The sequence below is a fragment of the Mirounga leonina genome, unplaced genomic scaffold (assembly GCF_011800145.1).
Source record: "Mirounga leonina isolate KUSES-001 unplaced genomic scaffold, KU_Mleo_1.0 Mir_95, whole genome shotgun sequence".
NCBI lineage: Eukaryota > Metazoa > Chordata > Mammalia > Carnivora > Phocidae > Mirounga > Mirounga leonina.
This window is the reverse complement of record NW_023270865.1, coordinates 4,547,981-4,566,739: the sequence shown is the minus strand read 5'-3', so window position 1 is coordinate 4,566,739 and position 18,759 is coordinate 4,547,981. Positions and strand designations below refer to the sequence as shown.

General features: G+C 48.3%; 1 pseudogene; it reads left to right on the top strand.

Moving 5' to 3' along the window:
• Positions 1 to 4,742: 4,742 nt before the first annotated feature.
• On the top strand, positions 4,743 to 4,840 carry LOC118006314 (annotated as a pseudogene).
• The last annotated feature ends 13,919 nt before the right edge of the window (positions 4,841 to 18,759 follow it).

Here is an 18,759-nt window from a genome sequence, read left to right as displayed (position 1 = left end):
ATCCATCCATCCATCCATCCATCCATCCATCCATCCATCCATCCATCTATCCATCCATCCATCTATCCACTCACCTTCCCACCTATCCATCCATCTATCCATCAATTCATCCATCCCCATCCATCCATCCATCCATCCATCCATCCATCCATCCATTCATCCATCCAACCACTCACCTTCCCACCTATCCATCCATCCATCCATCATCTACTTTCATACTTACTGGAAAATAAACAAAAACATTTAAAAGGTTTGCATGTATCTTTTGTGGTTTCTGAAGTAAAAACAAACAAAACAAAACCTCAGGGAAACAGCATGTCACCTGACAGAACTAGCAGCTTCTGTTCAGTAAGCCAAAATATTTTAAGTGCTTGGGTGGCAGTTTGTTTCTTCATGTATAGGCTAGCTCTTTTTGTTGCTCATCTCCAGGGACTTCACATATTCTTCAGGAGTATCATTTTGGCTATAATTGATACAATTTAACATGTATGCTGTTCTGAGTTGCTAATAGATCTACAAAGACATGGTCTCTCCTGTGGATTTGCAAATTGAATAAATGGTCAAAACCAAAAGCATTAAAAATATTCAAAGATGAAAAAAATTCAAAGATGCCTGTAAGACCAGCCAGTATCAGATGATTCCAACCTTGTCCTCACGGATTCATCATCATACCCTCTGTCTTGTGCCACTTTAGAGCATGAGATTCGGAATCCTTCCAGCTACAGGCCACCTTGAACTCCATACTGGTTTCAGTGTATCACATGTAGATACACACAGTGTAGGACCCAGGGTTCCTGGTTGGTTGCCACATCCACTGTCCTCAGAATCAGTCTCTGCCATGTGACAAAGCCCCTGTCCTGGCTCTCCAGGCCTTAGCACTCATTCTCCTCTTCCCCAGTTCCCTCCCTGGAGCATCCATTTCCCATAAGTGTCTTCCTCCCAACTCCCCAAACCACATCATCTGGTTGCTCCCCACCATTGGCCTCTGGTTTCCTACCAGAGGGCCACCCGAGACCCCTTGCTAGCAGAACCCAGGGCATTCCTATTCCTCTGCTAGAACCAGTTCCCAGGGACTGTAAGGCCATCTGTGTGCCCTCTCTCCCTCTCTGGTAGCATGCCAGTCAGGGCATCCCATTTCTTCATTCTTGCCATGTCTTTCTTGTTTGTGATTGATGAGGTTCCCAGGCTCCAGGGCTCCCTGACTCCACCTCTGGCATGGTGTGGCTTTTTGTCTCTAGTGACTCTTCTCTGTTTAACGGACAATGGAGTTGATGTTGAGTCATAACAACACACTCCTACTCAGTGCCTAGAATGACTATCACCTTCCAGCCTTTAGGATCTAAGCATAATAACCGATCAGCATATGGTGCTGATGATGCTCCTGGCACTTTTAAAAATGATTTGCAGATTTCAACTCAGATAATCCTCAAAATAAGTGCTATGGACTGAATATTTGCGGCCTCCCCAAATTAATACGTTGAGACCCTATCCCCATTGTCATGTTTTTTTGGAAGTGAGGGCTTGGGGAGGAAATAAGAATCAGGTTGGGTTATGAGGGGGAGCCCCCATGATGGGGTCAGAGCTCCTGTAAGAGGACAAGAGACCAGAGCTTGCTTTCTTGGCCATGTGAGGCTACAGCCAGGGGCAGCCGCCTGCAAGCCAGGGAGTGGCCCTTCACCGGCCGCCAGATCCACTAGCTTCTTGACCTTGGACCCAGCCTCCAGGAATGTGGGAAATAAAGGCTTGTTGTTTAAGCCACCTGGTCTATGGTAGTTTTGTTCTACCAGACCAAAATGCCTGACACAATACTCTTAACAAAGACAAGTCATTATTAAACCCATTTTACAAATAGGAAACTGAGGCCCAGAGAGGCTATGTGACTTGCCCGAATCACCCAGTTGGTAAGTGGTAGAGCCCAGTCAAACCTGGGTTCAAACAACCAAGCATCTGATGCCCTTCGATTGCTCCTTTCTTCCTCACTGCAGCAGAGCGCCCAGAGGATTCTCCAGCCCCAGCTGGCACTTTCCATCTCTGCCCCTGTTGTTCTCATGCTTTTTCCTCTTTCCTCCTCTCCCCCATGCAGCACTACACCATACCTCCAGCCCCTCCTGGCCATCATGCCTTGCTTCATCTGGTGAGCTATCTTCTCCCAAGACCATGTATAGAATAGGCTGTGAGCTTAGAAAGGCAGGGCACTTGTATATGGTCATTTATAATTTGTGTTCACAATTCCTCATCACACCAATCATACTGCTTTATAGATGATAATGGTTCAACATGTGTGGATTATCCAGGGAAAAGCTTGCTTCATGCTGACTCTGCCAAAGGAGGGGTGAAGTCATAGTTACATAAGCAAAATGAAGTGGAAAATGAAGGCAATTATGTAGGTAATTCAAAAACAGGAAAAAAAGAAGCACTTTTTGGGTGGGGGGGTAGCTAAATTATGTGGATTTATCAGATGTGAGTTAAAAAAAATGTATAATTACCCAGACAATGGGCTGAGTGTTCCACTTAACTTTGAGTGGGTCAGAGAGAGCGTGAATCGGGCGCTTTGTGTGCCAGACTCGGCTTAGAGGAAAACTCATTGTCAGATTCTGGGAAACCCAAGTGGCTTCTCTGAGCTCTGGTTTTTCTCCGTGACAGAGCTGGGCCCAGCGATTGGCACAGCTGGTCTGAGTTACATCATCACCCTCCTGTTAAATGTCTCGTCTTGGTCCCTAACCCTCTGCACTCCACACTTTGGCATTCATTTTATACCCTGCTTTCTCTAATTGATACTTAGACTCTATGAGGTTACAAAGTCTGTGAGACTGAGATCCATCCCCTGCTTTCTTGGCTGAGCTGCCCACCTCCTCAAATCCTACAGTGGAGGATCAGAGCCAGGACAAGCATGGCGTTGATGGATGGGGGCAGGGAATCGCTGCAGACCCGGTGTCCTGAGGCAGTGGTCCTCACCTGGCTGCTCATTACTGTCACCTACAGAGCCTCTGATGTGGTGGATCTGGGTTTGGCCCCAGAATCAGTATTTCATTAAAGGCCTCATGTGATCCAATGGGGGTCGTGAGATTCTGCAGTGGTTACAAATACACCTCTGCGGTGGGCTGTGGACACCTGGCTCCTCCATCTTACCAAGGCAGTAACAGCTCACCATCAACGATGATGAAGCTGACAGAGACTCGTTGTGAAATCTTCCTCAAGACCCAGGGGCCTTGGCCATGCCATGGAGGAAGCAGAATGGTGGCCAGGTCTTCCTGTCCTTAATAAAACATCGCTTTGGGTTGGTCCATGCTCTAGAGGAGAGATATATAGTAAATTTCCAGCATATATTGACTTTAAGTGTTATGGTCAAAAATAGAAGATTGATTTTTTGAATCAACCTTTAAAAAAACTCCTTTTTTAAAGTAGCGAGTCACGAGATGAGCACAGTTTTGTGAGAGCCGGAAATTTAGAAGCAAACTGTAGAGCATCATTGGTTCCAGGCTGACTGGCTGGCATGCACCCGCATGGGCTATTTTGGGCGTGAACTGGTCTTGGAGATGCTATCAAAATATGGTGTTGGGCCTCATCCAATACTAGCACTTCCATTTGGTTATTAAGCAGAAGCCCCAGAAAGGGCAAGGCTTGAAATAGGCAAAAACTTGCAAGGTTTGAGATTCTTTTCAAACTTCCCATGGCCAGCCAGCCTTGGAATCATCAAGCATCAGAATCTGGTGAATCAGCATTTGAAGATGGATCCAGGCTTGATTTGGAGATTTTGACTCAGCCATCAGTGAAATTCAGCGTTTTCTCTTGAAGCTTTTGGTGACCTTTGGCTTCATTCAAGCTCAAACACCAAAGGCAAAGGGAGAGGGGATGGATTCACAAACTCCTGAGTGAAGATCGTACATCTGAGATGCTGAGATCCATTCATCCAAGGTAGAACCAAATGACATCTCCTTTGCCCCTGGCTATTCCTCTCCCATAACTGAGGCAGGAGGGGTGGAGGCGGGAGCAGAGGCCCTCAGAGAAGGGTCAAGGATAGCTAGGAGCCACACACAGACCCCATCAAAGCCCCCCCAGGCAGCAGGCTCCATGCCAAGAGCTCCACAGAGCTCAGAACGGTCCCCAGTCCTGTGTCTGCTGACACATTCCCGTAAATCTCTAGTTGAGACTTGGAGGTACTGTGCAGCTGACGCTAAGTGCTTTCTGCTCTGAGAACAATTATGTACTTCTGAATAACACTCAACACACCTTTTGAATGTGAAAACGGGTTAGATCAAAACATCAGAGTGTACCTGCATCCCTGATGATCCCTTTTAATGTAGCTGTGGTTTCTGACATTAAGGAGAAATGTGAATTTAGCTGCGTGCTTTTATGTCTCTAGCCTGTGACTTGCTCATTCAGGCTGTAGATACTCGTAAACAGGGAAACAACAGAAGAACATCAAATATTAATTCTGTATCAGTATTAAAGTATAATAAGTGGTAGTAAGCATGTGTTAAGCTGTCAGGAGGCATGCTGGACTGTATGTGTAAGTTGGGGCGGGATTCTTCAGTATCCTGTGGACCAAGAGCCTCACTAAGGATGGTATTTAGTCTCTTTGAGGCCTTTACTTTGGTGTCGAGATGTTTTCCTCAGGCTTTTCTATATGAATGATTTCCTCTTCTACTCCTTCGTAAATATCTTTATTGCTGTTGCTTTTTAATTATGAAAAATCTATGTGTTTATCTTTAAGGTTTAAGTGATGTAGAAATGAGTAATAGGTGCTCACTTCGGCACATATAAAATTGGAACGATACAGAGAAGATGAGCATGGATGTGCAAGGATGACACACACGTTTGTGAAGCCTTCTATATTTAAAGAAAAAGAAATGAATAATTAGAAATTCACATGGGTTTATTTCTTATTTGTAATTTAAATTAACCTATGCAGATATCTTTATGTACATAATATTTATTATTAAATTTAATTTTAATTATATCATACCAAAGGTATTATTTTATATCTCTGGCTTTTTTCACCTAATAGTGCATATTTAACAACTTTCTATGAATGTATATTATTTTTAATAGAAAAACTATATTACAAAAGATTAGGTAAAAACACATTACAATATTCATTGGGCAGTCATTAAAATGTGAATTGTCCCAGACTTCAAGATATACTACAAAGCTCTAGTGATCAAAATAGTATGGCATTGGCCCAGAAATAGACACATAGATCAATGGAACAGAACAGAAAATCCAGAAATAAACCTGGTTATATGGTCAATTAATCTTTGACAAAGGAGGCAAGAATACTCAATGGGACAAAGGATGGTCTCTTCAATAAATGGTGTTGGGAAAACTGGACAGCTACATGAAGAAGAGTGAAACTGGACCACTTCCTTACACCATACACAAAAATAAATTCAAAATGGATTAAAGACCTAAATGTGAGACATGAAACCATAAAATCCTAGAGGAAAGCACAAGTGGTAACTTCTCTGACACTGGCCGTGTCTCCCGAGGCAAGGGAAACGAAAGCAGAAATAAACTATTGAGACTATATCAAAATAAAAAGGTTCTGCCCAGCAAAGGAAATAATCAACAATCCTTAAAAATCTACTAAATGGAAAGAGATATTTGCCAATGGCATATCTGATAAAGGGTAAGTAATCAAAATGTATGAAACCCAAGTAATCCAATTAAAAATGGGCAGAGGACACGAACAGACATTTCTCCAAAGAAGACATACAGAAGGCCAACAGACACATGAAAAGATGCTCATCATCACTCATCATCAGGGAAATGCAAATCAAAATAATGAGATGTCACTTCACACCCGTCAGAATGGCTAAAAATCAACACCGCAAGAACCACCAAGTGTTGGCGAGGATGTGGAGAAAAAAAACACTTGTGCAGTGTTGGTGGGAATGCAAACTGGTGCAGCCACTACTGAAAACAGTATGGAGGTTCTTCAAAAAATTAAAAATAGAACTCCTATATGACTCAGTAATTCCATGATTGTGTATTTACCCAAAGAATATGAAAACACTAATTTGAAAAGATATATGCACCCCTATGTTTATTGCTGCATTATTTACAATTGCCAAATTATGGAAGCAGCTCAAGTGTCCATTGATAGATGAATGCATAAAGAAGATGTGATACACACACACACACACACACACTGGAATATTTTATAGCCATAAAAATGCAATCTTGGCATTTGCAACAACGTGGATGGATGGACCTAGAGGTTATAATGCTTAGTGAAATAAGTCAGTCAGAGAAAGACAAATACCATATAATTTCACTCATATGTGGAATTTAGGAAACAAAACAAATGAACAGAGGAAAAAAGAGACAAAAAAATCAGACTGTTAACTCTAGAGAACAACCTGAAGGTCACCAGAGGGGTGATAGGTGGGGGATGGGTGAAATAGGTGAAGGGGATTGAGTACACTTAATTCGGTGGGAACTGAGTAATGTATAGAATTACTGAATTACTGTATTGTACACCTGAGACTAATATAATACTGTATGTTAATTATACTGGAATTAAAATTTTTGAGACAGTGAGTTGTCAAGATTATATGATTACATGGAAATACGATAGTCAATAAATGAAATGTGATATACAGTTATTCATAAACCAAATATCCAACTGGAGTTTTCAAACAAAATATGTTTCTTGTCTTGTTTAAGATGGATTTGTCTTGGGGCCCTGGGTGGCTCAGTCGGTTAAGCGGCCAACTCTTGATTTTGGCTCAGGTCATGATCTCGGGGTCATTGGATTGAGCCCCACGTTGGGCTCTATGCTGGGCATGGAGCCTGCTTAAGATTCTCTCTCTCTCCTTCTGCCCCTCCCCACCCCCTGCTCACATGCACTCCCTCTCTCAACAAAATTATAAATAACAATAATAATTTAGAAAAAAATAAGACGGATTTGTCTTGATTTAAAAAAAATGAAATTGCTTCACTGGGAGAGAGTCTCTTGGCCATCTTCACAATGGGCTATCCATGTGGATTTTGTTTCTCGCAATGAGCCAGGTATGATTTTAAGGGCAATCCCTTCCCCACCTTGACCTTAGTAGGCTGTTCCCCAGCAGCCTCACCCAACTGAATGACAGTGGTGAGATGGGCAGAGAGCATGGGTTTCATCCTTTCATGACCTTGTTTCTACCTTTCAGCTCTTTAGAACCTCTTTGGGGAAACTAGTTTTAACTCCAAATGCACTTTCTTTCTGGATAAATGTGAACTAAACAACTTCAGGGAATAAAATGTTTGACAGTGAACAGATTGCATATAAGGGATTTAAAAATTTATTTGGGATGTTAAATTACAAACAGAAACAATTTGAAACAATTTGATTCTCCTACAAATGCAAGGAGTGTGTCTTCCATAAAATAACTGGTATTCTTATTTGTTAAACGTGTTCTAAAATGAAATCTCAGTTTCCACCTTCCACCCCACTTGTCAATCCCTAAATTGGTAAGCTGAGCTACTACGTATACAGTTGCTTAAGCCAAAGATCTAGGTGATATTCTTGTAGAGGGTAGCTTCTGCCATAGCAACAATTAATCCTGGAATCTCTGTAGCTCACAGTGAGAAACATTGACTTCTTGCTCATGGGTCTGTTTCGTCTTAGACTCAGTTAGGCCTGGTTGGGGTCTACATGTATTCCCATCCAGGACCCAGGCTGTCAGAGAAGTCACTCCCTGGATATGCCTGATTTACAGTGTAGAGTACAAGCTCAGGAAGGACAGCAGAAATAAGTGGTACCTCCTAAACACTCTGCTATATCTGGCACACTTCCATATAGATCTTTTTTTTAAAAAAAAGATTTATTTATTTATTTGAGAGAGCGAGAATGAGAGAGAGAGAGAGAGTACATGAGAGGGGGGAGGGTTAGAGGGAGAAGCAGGCTCCTCGCCGAGCAGGGAGCCCGATGCGGGACTCGATCCAGGGACTCCAGGATCATGACCTGAGCTGAAGGCAGTCGCTTAACCAACTGAGCCACCCAGGCGCTCCTCCATATAGATCTTGTGGGTCAAAGGAAGCCATGTAGCCAAGTCCAAAGTGAATGGGGAGAGACTTGTACTCTCCCTGCAGGGTGACCAGGCTCTGGTGGGAAGATAAATGATTCAGGCGACCACAGCCCTGGTCTCGTTCAAGTCCTGTTGCCTGTCTGTCCAGAGCATAGCCTACACCTGCTCTCTTCTCTCCCCCTCCACCACTGCCCTCCAGAGCAAGCCACCATATTCTCTCCTTCTCTCTCTGTTTCCACTCTTCACCTGACCTCCCACAGTCCATTCCACATACAGCAGCTTGAGTGATCTAAAAACAACCCAACAAAATGCAGAACAGGCCATGATACTCCCTTGCTTAATGCCACCCTTTGGCTTCTCACAAAAACCCATGATCCTGCTCCAGATTATAAAGCCTGATGAGATCTGGTTTCTGCCCCTCCCCTGACGTCACCTTGGGTAGTTTGCCTCTTCTACATGGCCTCCTTCCTTCATTTCCCCAGTGTACATACTTATTCTTGCCTTGGGGTCTTCATACCAGCTGCTCCCTCGGCCAGGAGCATATTCCTCCTGGTCTCAAAGATCTAGATGATATTCTTGTAGAGGGTAGCTTCTGCCATAGCAACAAATAATCCTGGAATCTCTGTAGCTCACAGTGAGAAGCATTTACTTCTTGCTGATCTTTATAGAGAAGCTTCCGTTGGACCCTGGTCTAGCACATTCCCGGTGTGGCACTCATGACAGCTTGATAGCTTGTCTGTTTTCCTGGTTGGTTGTTTGTTGTCTGCTTGTCCTCTCCCACGATGCCAGCTTAAGAGTGCTGGGCCTTTGGCGTCCCCTGTTCCTAGGAGTCTTCCTGCAACGTCCCAGGACTTGGTGAATATTCTGAATGAATTTTAAAGTCTCCTGATGGAGTTCACGGCACAATATTTTCTCCTACTCTTAATGTACTTTTTAAAAAAGTGCACTGTTGTGGGTGAATCAGTGTGAGTAGGGAGTAGAGTATCAGTTCAGCGTTTGCCTCACTGTGGTATTAAAAGCCGGGTCAAATGATAGGATGAGAAAAAAACCCACAGGAAAGAAAGACCTAGCACCTTCCATGAGGAGGGGCCATGCCGTGTGGTGGAATCAACAAGATGCATGGGGTGAGACCCAGGGAGAGTGGGGGTGATTCCAGTCCTATTTCTTCCCAGATATGTGTCTCTGGCTACGTTATTTTATTCTCTTTAATTTAATCCTTGGGAGCCTTATGAGGGAGGTATTTTATATACATGTATATATGTACGTGTGTATATATCTAAATATATATTTCATAAAGAAGGGAGTTGAGTGTGAGAGAATATATGTAACTGGTGTGGTGTCTGGCCCAACAGAGATGTTCAGTAAATGCTGGCCCCCTAGGAAAACAATTCTAAGTTCTGCTGTAAGATGCCTTTATAAACATGTGATGTATTAGAATTCTAAAACTCTACAATCAGAAATAAAAACCAGGTAATTTCTGAAATTCTAAAAATGCTTCTCTGTGGAGGGCTTCCCCTCAGGGAATCTGTCATTGTAACACCATGTATTGCATTATACTGTGATTACACTATAATGCAGCCCCTTGGCCGGCCACCGAGGAGCAGGCCCTCCCTATCTCGTTACTTACGGGGTCACCTTGTGCTGCCTCTGAGCGAGGCCAACGGGGCAGAACCTGTCCTGTTATCTGTGTTCCATTCCTGGAGTGCTGGTGAATCGGTGTTAGGACTTGGCCAGACCCGCCAGGCCAGCTCCGTGGCCCTACACTGGAATTCTTACTGGCTTCCAGAACTCCTTCCCACGGGGGCTCATTATATTGATTTAAAGCCATATATGTGATTATTGAAAAGAAAAGCAAATGTTTACAGATATTCAAGCAATGTCTGTGGGTAACAATTAGCAATTTCTGTCTCAAGTTCAAAAAAATCTTAATTTCCCCCCCTCAGGCCCCTTGAAGTCAATAACATAACCCATACTTTTCTTGCTGTTTACAGTTAATTAGCCTGACTTCATGAAGGACTCACAGTCATTTTGGAGGCATGATTGCAGGCGTTTTAGAAATGGGAAAACAGAGACTCAGAGCAGTTGACAAAGCTGCCCAGGGGACACAGCTTTCAAGTGGCTGGAAGTGCGGGTCCCGGGGCTTGAGACCACAGTGGATACTCTGACGCCGGTCATCTGTATCAGTCACCTGTGGTTGCTGTCACAAAGCACCGCAAATTTAGTAGCTCACCAACACGAATGTACGATCTCACCGTTCTGAGAGGTCAGCGGGGCCGTGTCCTTCTGCAGGCTCCAGGGCAGATTCGGTGTCTTGTCTTCTCCCCGTCTAGAGCCCATCCCTTGGCTCCGGGGTGCTTCCTCGGGCTACACCCCCGGCTCCATTCCTCGCTGCAACTGCGTTTCCCATAATCACACCTCCCTCAGGCTCTGCGAGCCTCCTGCACTCTGGAGGACCCCCGAGTTCCACTGAGGCGCCCAGGCGATTCGGGATGACCTCCCTCTTTTAAGGCCAGTTGATCATCAGCATTAATTCCATCCACGAGCTCAGTTCCCCTTTGCCAGGTCGCCCACCATATTCACAGCCCCCAGGGGTTAGGAGGTGAACGTCTAGGGGGCCCACTGTGCCCGCCACGTCTGTCTGTGCACTTCTGGCGGGTGCTGAGCCGAGGCAGGAAGGGGACACCCTGCCGCCCACCAGCGCGGGGAGGCGGTTTCTGGCGCGCTGGAACAGGGGCAGAGGCTCCCCCCGTGGTCCTTGGGACACAGGCGCCCCTTCCCGTGAGCTCCACGCGCGTGCTCGTGAGGCGCCGTCTCTGGGCGTCCCTCCCCCGTCTGCACGGTGGGCTCAGCCGCCTGCCTCCTCGCCCTGCCGACTGGGCCCCCGGGAGGTCTCGTCCCTAAGGCCCCATGCAGGTAGTGAGCTCCTGAGAGGGCCGGCTGCATGAACATGCTTGTGGCAGCCTCGGCGAGGCTCTAGGCCCGTGAGGGCCTGTGGGTCAGTACGCAACGGCCAGGCACGCCTGGCTGTCCCCTCCTTCTGGCCCCAGGGTCCTGGACCCTTGTCCTTTGCTGGGGCCCCAGGACTTATTCTAGAAGGTGGCACCTCAGGTCAGAGCGTTAATTGGTTTCCTCCGCTTGAGCCCCACGCTACAGTTGGGGGTGTCCCCCAAGGAGGTCCCTGCAGACGACTCCATCAGACTCGAGTTAATGCCTTGCACCTTTCCCGGTCTAGATGCACAAGGGTCTAGTAGGGACAGAGGAAAGAGACGTCGGGGCCGGGTGAGGGGTGGGCTTCCCCACTGGGAGAAACACGTGCACTTTCTCCTCTCTTCCCTCTCCACTCCCAGTGTCCCCTCTTCTGAGGGGTTCCTGACCCTACTGGGCTGGGTTCAAAGCCCTCATGGAAGGATTTCTGAGACAGACAGGTCACTGCTGAGCTGAGTTTCACACACAGCCCTGCTTGGAGGCTCCGGAGCCCCAGCCGACATGACCGAATCTGGTTCTTGTTCACTTAGTTGATGATGTTTCTGTGAATATGGGAAGTCTTCCACAATCTGATGAAAGGGTCTAATTCCTCACACACTGCTTTTGAGAAACAGGGCTTACGCTGATTACCCAGAATTGTAGAGCTAATAGCTGGCCCAGCCATGATCTGAACTCAGGATTTTTGCCTCCATGTTGAAGATGGGTGCGTTCATCAGGATCTTGGTGAAAACAAGAGAACATTTCTCCGTAACTAGTTTTAGCCAGCATGGCTCTTCGGTCATGAGCAGAATCTCCAAAGAGGCTTGCGGGGCCCTGAATGGGAGTTTTGTGTCCCTGCCCCCCGCCCCCCTGAAGAAGTGGTTCGAGGGACCAACTGAAGCCGGGTCCTGACACCCCTGCCCCTGGGTCTCAGGGAACTGGGTAAGGAGGCACCACTCTGGCTGGATTGTCTCCTGCCCACCTGCTTCCCTGTGACAGACACAAGATTTCAGTGCAGAGCCCAGGATGATCCTGCATGGTGTGGAGGCCTGGGACCTGGGATCTGGCTTCTCGAGAGGGGCTGACTCTGCTTCCGTTGTAACGGCTTCCCTGTCGAGCAAGGGTACTCAAAGGTGCCAGGGCTCCCCCCAAACAGACGCTCACCTGGTGCATTTAGTCACGGCCTATGGGGGCTGAATCCCAGGCAGAGTGCCTCCTGACAGTCCCCTGGCTTCCCTTCCCACTTCCCAGAAGAGAGGGTTCGAAGAAAGCGAGCATCTGCGGAGCGTGGGGGACAGGCACTCTGTGCCTGTCGCTTATGTCTTATTTGAATTTCACAAAAACAAGGAGAGTAAACGTGTGAGACATTTTTCTATTCAATTTCCAAGTACTTTCTTAAAAGTGACTTCTGACAACTGTCATTAAAAAGGAAATAGACACAGTATGAAAAACACGCTGAAATCTCATAATCTAAAAATTACTTGATTTCTTCTGCTTTCCTGCTGGTTTAGAAGGAAATAACAAGCTCTTTTTCTATTTCGAGCTAGTGTGATCCTTGAATTCACGTTGCTTATGTCCCTGCTGGTCATGATGCTCAATATATATGTGCCTAATAGAGTCAACCATAAAAGCAAAGAAAGTACTTCCGGAGCCCACAGAGTGCAGCTGAAAAAAGCCATCACTTATGTGGGGGCCATTATTTATCAGCTTTAATCCAGGGTAGCTATTTCTTGCACTGTGGCGATGAGACCAGCTCTCTCTCTCTCCCCCTCCACATCTGCCCAAGCTCTGTGAACCATAAATCATGGTTCAGGTCTCTCTGTACTAACCCCAGCCGTAGCCACAGCCTCTCAGAAATCCCCGGTGAGCATGCCTTTTGTGTCAGATTCCCTTATCCGAAATTTGCTCACCCCCCTACTGCACCCCCTCTTCATCCCACCACCTCCCACCAGAGGGAGGATCAACCTGAAGCAGGGGTTGTGACCACCTATGTGGGGGGATGGGCTCCAGGGCAGAGCCAGTGGACACACAGTGCTGGAGCGGGGGTCCACGCAGAGATCTGATTTTCAGTACCATTGGGTCCTTTGCAATCTGAGTGTTTGTTTTATGCATTTTAAAACAACATTCTGCACAGAGTTACTAGCCTCACCGAGGTGCTAGAGAGAGCGCTGTTCGACAAGGGGGCAAGAAGCCCCGGTGGAGAGGAGGTGGCGCTGCCTGTCCCAGGAATCTGGTGGCAGCGCTGAGGCTCAGGGAGCAGCCGGGCGTTGCCCTTTCCTCCGGTCCAAGCGCCACTCACCCTTGCCAGTGTGATAGCTTTGAGCGCGCGTATCTACCGTGGTGCTCTCTGCTAGGGACCGTGAGAGACAGTGAAGCTGGAGAAAGCACCATGCCTGTTCCCCAGGGACTGCACGCCACGGTGGGCAGCTGCAGAGAGAGAGGGAGAGAGAGGGAGAGAGAGGGAGAGAGAGCAGAGAAGGCGGTGATGAACATCCCATTCGTGATCCAAAGTCTATAAAAGCAGATGTAGGGGTGAGGGGAGGAAGGACTCAGGCTCACTGTGGGAGGGAAGGCTGGGAGGGCAGGTTTTCCACGGCAGGTGGGGGGCCCTGGAAGGTGGGAGGGCCAGGGTGCTGTGGGGCAGGGACGGGGTTGACAAGAGAGGGGAATATACCTGCAGTGAAGAGCTGAGCTAACGCGTCAGGTGGGCGCTTGCGCAGCCGGAGGCAAGGACTAAGAAGACGGCCGGCAGAGCCCTCGGTGGGTGCTGCCCGTCTACTCCCTCAGTGAACCCCTGCCGAGTGCGTGCTTCAGGCGGCCCGTGCTCGGAGTGGGAGATCTGGACCCCGGCTGCCCCCGTGTGCTCGCAGCCTATCACAGCATACACTCACAAAACTTCAGGAGCAGCGCCTTCCAGAGACACGCGTGAGCACATACACGTGAGCACATACACGTGAGCGGCGCTCGGCTGCTCCCAGGCTGCGCTGGATGTGTGCCGCGAGCAGAAAGGCCCGGGGTCAGGAGGCAGTAAGGAGGGAGCTTCCAGACACTTCCTCATCCTCCCAGCTCCATTCTGTTGAGTGGTCCCTTCTCCCTGTGGGCCCCTGCCCCCCCTCCCTCCCTGCGGGCTGCAGAGTCCCAACCTGCCAAGGAGAGCGAGGCCCCAGGCCGCACGGCCCACAGCTGCCGGGTCTGCAGGCGCTGAGACACGCGGGCACGCGCGTGTGCAGACTCACCCAGGCCTGGGCTTCGGCAGCCCTGGCGCGGTTCTGAGTCAGCGAGTGAGTGGAGAGTAGGAGGTCTGAGCTCAGGGTGAGGAGCCTCTGGGTGGGGGGCAGTGGGAACCTCCCTTGGGGCTGGGGTGCGGGCAGCGCTCTAGGAAATGCTCGTGTCTGAGTTCGAGGTTCAGCGTAGACGGTTTCCCGGGCTCCTTCAGCCACCGTGTGCATAATGGCCCTGTGATCCTGTGACAGTCACCTGCTTGTGAATGGTATCATTGCAAGGTGACAGCTGGATCAAAAGGCCTGTGATTCTCAAAAACAGTCCTTGTATGTTTACTGGTTCGAGGCGGCTGGCCTTTGGAGTGGGTGGTCTGGGGCTCCCCCTCTTCCCGCAGCTCCTCTAATTCCAGCTCAGTTACTGCGCGTGTGCGTCTGTGTGCGTGTGCGTGTGTGTGTGTGTAGTATATAGTATCTTAAAGTTAGAAAGGCTGAGCTGTGTGTCAGAGTGAAGGACACAGGGAACAACCATTAACACCATCGGGGGGGAGGTCGGGTAGGCGGGAAGGCTGAAAGCGAAGCCCCAGGTGCCGGGTTCGGAGGGGGCCGGCGAGGGAGCAGAGAGGAGCACGGAGCCGTGTGTCACACGCAAAGGCCTTGGCGTTGCTGAAGCAGACGTCCGGGCTGCCAGGAATCAGCCTCGGAGCCGGTCGCGGGGACCGTGTCTCAGCGGGGAGCTCCACCACCATCACCACCGCACAGGATTCTCCCTCCTCCTTAGTTTTCAGAAGAAGAAACTATTTTCTCCAGCTTTGGTCTCCTCTCTGTCACCCCCAAACCACGGGGGCAGGCTTTTGGGAGGACTTGCGTCTGTCTCCTGATACACACGCGGGGCTGCTCTGGCCAACATTTGAGGGTGGTCTAAGGTGGTGTGGTCCCCGAGCTGAACGACAGTTTTACTTATGTTCAAAGTAGCTCTTATTTATTTATTTATTTTTAAGATTTTATTTATTTATTTGAGACAGAGAGAATGAGAGACAGAGAGCATGAGAGGGAGGAGGGTCAGAGGGAGAAGCAGACTCCCCGCCGAGCAGGGAGCCCGATGCGGGACTCGATCCTGGGACTCCAGGATCATGACCCGAGCCGAAGGCAGTCGCTTAACCGACTGAGCCACCCAGGCGCCCCCAAAGTAGCTCTTAGAGAATGAGTAAACGAACCGATAAAAGATACAACAAATAAGTAACTGTGGAAGCTTGGGACATTTTCCCAGAATTCCTCAACTTGACACTTTGGACAGAGATGGAGTGGTGACCCCGCCCCTTGGACCTCGGTTTGTTCTTCTTGGACAAGGAGTGGGGATGGCAGTCTCACTTCTCAGAAAGTGGTAACCTCTACTTCCCGCCTCTTGGGACACGTCGCGTGGAACCCCAGCCGCTGTTCTGTGAGGCAGTCAAGCCACCTTGTGGAGAGCCCGCACGGAGTGGATCCCTGCTCCCTGGCTCTGGGATGCGTCACCTTGGGAGCAGGTTGGATTGTCCTGTTGAATTGTCCCAACTGATGCCACGTGGAGCAGAACCAAGCTCCCCAGCTAAGCCCCTGCTCAGCTAAAGAGTGAACAAAATAAGTAAGTGTTGTTTTAAGATACTGAGCTTTGGGCTAATTTGTTCTGCACCCACAGATCACTAAATCTGATTTATGAATAAGTTTTATGCTATAGGACAAAGTGTTATGATCTAGATCTGTGGCTTAACTGCAGTTTTCACAGATATTTTATTACCGGAGTGCAGGCTACATGGCCTTGGTAGTCAGATGCAACCAGAGGTTAGCACCTCAGTCTCCTTATCTGTGGAGAGAACTGTCCATCTTCTGCTTATGTTGTGAGCATGAAGGTCCACGTACAGAGTGTTGAGCAATGCCCTCAACAGAGAGCACTCTTCAACAATGTTGGTTCCTTCTTTTCTGCCCAACCCCATTCCCCACCCCTGGGTGATCAGTGATTATTTTTTGGTTTGTTTTCAGAAGTGACCTAGATAGGTACCTTGGTGAGAGTCATTGTCTCAGAGAAGAACAGGGGAAGGGCTAGGGTTCAGGCCTGGGCGAGAACAGTCTTATGTAGTTTGGACACTTTTCAGTGAACAGTTTGTACCACCTTTCAACAAGAGGGTATAGGAAGGGACTCATGAGTGTGTGTCAGGGCTGGCTTCTAACTCTCGCCCATCCTACCAGTGGGTGCCCGCTCATCTACGAATGGCTGTGTGGTGTGAACACTGAGGGCCATACAAAGTATGGAGGGAGTTATCTGACCTGTGAAGGTTGCGGTTGGGCTGGAATACAACATTTCCCAAAGGATAATCTCAGGAATGCCAGTGCCAGAGGGTGGAGGGCAGTTCCCAGGTGGACAGGTCCTGTGGCCCTCTTCGCTGCAATACTTTTCAGAGCCTTTAAATCCAGTGGTGTATCATGTTCATGTTGACCCAAACTTCCATGATCAATGTCTGGGTATGACTTGAAGGACTGGGGGCCTCATGGTTATCAGTTGGCAGCCCTAATATCTAGGGTCTGAGATGGTATTAAATTAAAAAATTACAGAGGACGTCACGTTTATTTTTTACCTTCTATTTGTCCTTCTTCACAGCTCTCCTAATTGGCCTCAGGGGGCTCCTGCTCCCCTCTTTCCATGCTACCTGGGCCATGGGTGCTCTTCCTCCTGGCTTAGGGTTTCTCCTCTGCTGGGAGGATCCTAACCCAACTGACCTGTCCCTCCATGAACCCCTCCATCAAACATGTATTCCCTTGCACCTCATTGCCTCAGAGCCTGACTCCACCTGCCGATTTCTCCACAAGACTTCAAAGATGTCCCTCACCATTGTGGCGAGGGACTTTGGTATCTCTGTGCCTGCTCTGGCATTCTGGAATCTACCCACGTGGAGCCACTGCAGATCTGCAGCCGGAGGCTCACCTTTTCTCTCCTTGGACCCAAGGGTTTGGGAATTTATGAGTCTTTTTCTGTAAAGGGCCAGATAGTCTGTATTTTCAGCTCTGATGGCCATCTGGTCTCCATTGCAACCACTCAGCTCTGCTACAGCAGTGGGAAGGGACCACAGGCACTAGGTAAAGGAGTGGGTATGGCCACATTTGTCCTGAGTGCCATAGTTTGCCTATCCTGGCTCTATAATGTATCATGGGTCCCCTTGGGGCATCTGAACATTCACCAAATTATTATTTTTCCTCCCAGCCACAGGCTGGATAATAAGCTATAGAACTTGACTTACTTTTTATTTCACCCAAGGATTGGAATCTGAGCCTGAACTCGAACCCTAAGGTATAAGGTCTTGACTCCTGGCTGGTCGTTGAGGGCCAGTGAGTGGACATGGATAGGGAGGTTTGGATGCAGTATTCTAACACTTCGGACTGTCCATCAGTGGTGGCTCATTTGGGAGACCATGAGTGAGGGGTCAATACCCTGACATGGGTGGGTCACCAAGCAATGGTTTCAGGTGACTTTGTTCTGGAAGTTACAGATGGACTTTGACGGGCTCTGAAGGCAATTCCAGTGCCTGACCTTCTGACATGGATTCAAAGCGTGGCTTCCTTCCTCCTCACTCCCACCCTCTTCCTGTGCGGGTTCTTCCCCTGGCTGCTGGGGCTTGCCGTGCCTGGTGCTAACTTGCCTTACTTAATTCCCTCTGCCCGATCAAATAGGAATCAATGCCTGTTATAAAAATGAATTGAAACCGGGAATATAATATTGAGCTATTGAATTATTTTGATGGACTCCAAAGCCTGATACAGCCACACCTGGCAGCCACAGCCTCAGCTTTGTCCAGCTGCTTATTAGCTTTGGAGTGAGCTGTCACAGAATCCCTTCTTGCTCCAGGGACTGCTTCTTGACCCTGAGAGCCTGTCACCCTCTGCATCCCTAGCGAATGTTATATGTGAGGCAGGGTGGAGACACTGGGCTCAAAGCTCTTTTGTTGCCCCTACTCACCCTGCATGGAGCTAGTTTGTCCTGAAGTTGCTTTTCAGCACATCTAAGCATCCCAGCTGGTGGACATCAATAGATTGGATCCAAAGAACAACAGTTGTCCCCAGAATGGAGTCAAGAATGTGAAAGGTCTGAGTTTTTACCCTACTGGCAAGCTCACAAGTTAGCCTCGCACAGTTGGTATAAGATGCAACTGCCCTGGCTTAGGGACAAAGGAGTTTGTTAAATGTGGCAGAACAGTTGCCCTTGCCTGTAAGTCCCATGGGCTCGGGGCAAGTAGGTCTGGAGGGACGGTGGATGCCTGTTGACACAGTCTGGTGTGTTACAGCTGAGGAACTTGAGCTTCAGGACCTGAATCTTTTAGTAATGGCAGTAAGCATGCCTGCTCTTTGCTCTGGAGGGAGAGACTACTTCTGCAGAGAGTTTCTCAACCTAGGCTTCCTGAGCATTTTGGGCTGGATAATTCTTTGTGGTTGGGGACTTTCCTGTGCATCATAGGATGTTTGCTTGGCAGCGTTCCTGGCATCTACATGCCAGGTGCCATTAGCATCCTCATCCCAATTATGACAAGCAAAAATGT